This window comes from Chenopodium quinoa, unplaced genomic scaffold (genome assembly GCF_001683475.1).
Source record: "Chenopodium quinoa cultivar QQ74 unplaced genomic scaffold, ASM168347v1, whole genome shotgun sequence".
NCBI lineage: Eukaryota > Viridiplantae > Streptophyta > Magnoliopsida > Caryophyllales > Amaranthaceae > Chenopodium > Chenopodium quinoa.
This window is the reverse complement of record NW_018744268.1, coordinates 2,663,678-2,666,013: the sequence shown is the minus strand read 5'-3', so window position 1 is coordinate 2,666,013 and position 2,336 is coordinate 2,663,678. Positions and strand designations below refer to the sequence as shown.

Sequence of the window (2,336 nt, the reverse complement as noted above, 5' to 3'; positions counted from 1 at the left end):
GGTATAAGAGGCGTTCTATATGCAAGACAAAAGAGAACAGGTATAAGAGGCGTTCTATATGCAAAAGATAACCGTTCTCTTTTCTATTTCATATGCTTATATAAAATGAAAACAAGAGAACGGTTATCTAAGATAACCGTTCTCTTTGTTAATTTTTTTTTTAAAAAAAATATAATTAATTTTTGCAGGTTGCACGCATATATACTAATTAACACCATCAATTAATAAATCAAATCAAATCAAATTGAAATTGTATAACTCAAATATCAATTAAAATGAACTTTTATTATCCTTTATATTCAAATATTTACATCTTTAAAAAAAAAAAAATCAAATATTTACATCTCAAGTACATTTGATACAATTCTACTGCTAACTTAATAATTATTAGTGTGCTAAACTGCTAACTAGTAACTAGTTCGAAATTGCAACTTGAATTATCAAAAGCAATTCAATCGCAGCGGCGCTTCAACAACCTGAACCACTAGCAGCGCTTCCCCCAACTTAAACCACTAGCATCGCCTCCACCAACCTCAACCACCGCAACGTCTCCACCACCTCAACCACCGCAACACCTCCATCAATAGTGCACGCAAATAGTGAACACCACACTAAAAACCCACAAATGAAAGATGAAAAATCAGAAATTTTAATCCAAATCATAACATAATAATGAATTGATAAGCGTTGTAGATCTAAAATTAATAATGGAGAATTAAAATGCACTTCTCCAATCACCTCACACGACCCACCAAAATCAATTCAATGCCACCATTTGCAACTACCACCTACCTCGATAATGTAAAACTCTATTCAACCTGCAACAATGACCATAAACAAAGAAAAATCGAGACTGTAATGGTTCGAGCTTTCGCGCACCGTACTGCATCGGAGTTGGAGTTGGAGTTGGGGTTGAAAAACAAAGCAATGCAACGAATAGGATAGTTGTAAATAGAGGAAGAAGACGACGAGGAGGAAGATAATTGGACGTTAGCTCGGAGATTTTTAGGATCAGACATTGAGGAATGAAGAGAGAAGAGAAAGAAGTAAGGGTTTTAGAGGAGGGAAGTGCGTGAGAGATGAGGAAAGAGGAAAGGAGAATGACGGCTACAGAGGAGTTAGGGTTAGAATTTGGGCCTCTTTGTATGTTAGCCTTTTCTTTTTCTTTTTAAAATAAATAATGTTAAACATATAGAGCGGTTAACTAAGATGGGCGATCTATATTGTAAGTGTAAAATTTGGATAAATCAAATTACTAAGATATGTGTTCTATATAATAAAATCACAATTTAATAAAATAAAATAAATAAATCAAATAGAACGGTTAACTAAGATAGGCGTTCTATATAATCCTAGAGATCGCATATCTAAGTTAACCGTTCTATATCTTGCGTTTCTTATTCTAGTTTTTGTAGTAGTGATTTAGTGTTGGACATTCCTTCAATGATGTTTTTCAATGTGATTCTACACTACTTGTTGGGTCATCATGTGTTGGCCAACCCCCATTGTTATCCGACGAGGGGAAAATTAGGTCGTTATCTAATCTTCCCTCGGTCAAACTAAATTTATAAACACTTAACAAACCTAAATACGAGTATAGAGGCAAGTCAAGGGTCGAACCCAAAGGAACGATAATGTTCAAGCACTTTCAATTATGCGCCTAAGCTAGGTCGAAATCGAAGGTAAGATGTAATACTAACAACTAAAAAAACAAATAACCAAGGAAAAAAAACACTAGGAACGGGGATCACCAAGTAATCATGTCTATTGCAACAACTTGGAAAGATCATGCCAATCAAAGGTTGTGAAGACTAATGATAAGAGCTATCAATTGGAAATAAAGAGCTATCTCCTAATTGATAAGCTATGGTTCACTATGAATAACAAAGTAATGGAATCACAATCCAAACCACTCAATAATTGCAATTCCTAAATCAATTGGTCATGTCACTAGCAATTACAATGCAATCTAGCATAATTCTCAAGGCCTAATCGAATTACATACATGCAAACCCTCATTAATCACTTTAATGTCAACACTCAATCACACAATTCCCAAATTAATCACAATTAATCAATCATACAAGTTTCACCAAATTTCTAGCCAAACAACTACTCAAATATCATCATTTATCAACAAACAACTAAAGAAATCAAGAATTCGCAATATATCAAGAACAACTACACTAATAAAGCATCAAACATCAAAACCAATTCAAACAAAAATGAAATTGAATAAAGCAATAAACAGGAAAGAGAGTGAGAAATCTTCATTGATTGATAATGGAGATCTTCAATACAATTGTCATCTTGAATCTTCAACCTCTTAAATAACC

At 33.6% G+C, this 2,336-nt stretch overlaps 1 long non-coding RNA gene across 1 annotated transcript; it reads right to left on the bottom strand.

Moving 5' to 3' along the window:
• Window positions 1-266: 266 nt before the first annotated feature.
• On the bottom strand, window positions 267-1,253 carry LOC110694918. Its single transcript, XR_002505981.1, has 2 exons — window positions 739-1,253; window positions 267-611 (listed from the first exon to the last, which is right to left on the bottom strand). It is a non-coding gene; the product is annotated as an uncharacterized LOC110694918 (long non-coding RNA).
• Between the last annotated feature and the right edge of the window lie 1,083 nt (window positions 1,254-2,336).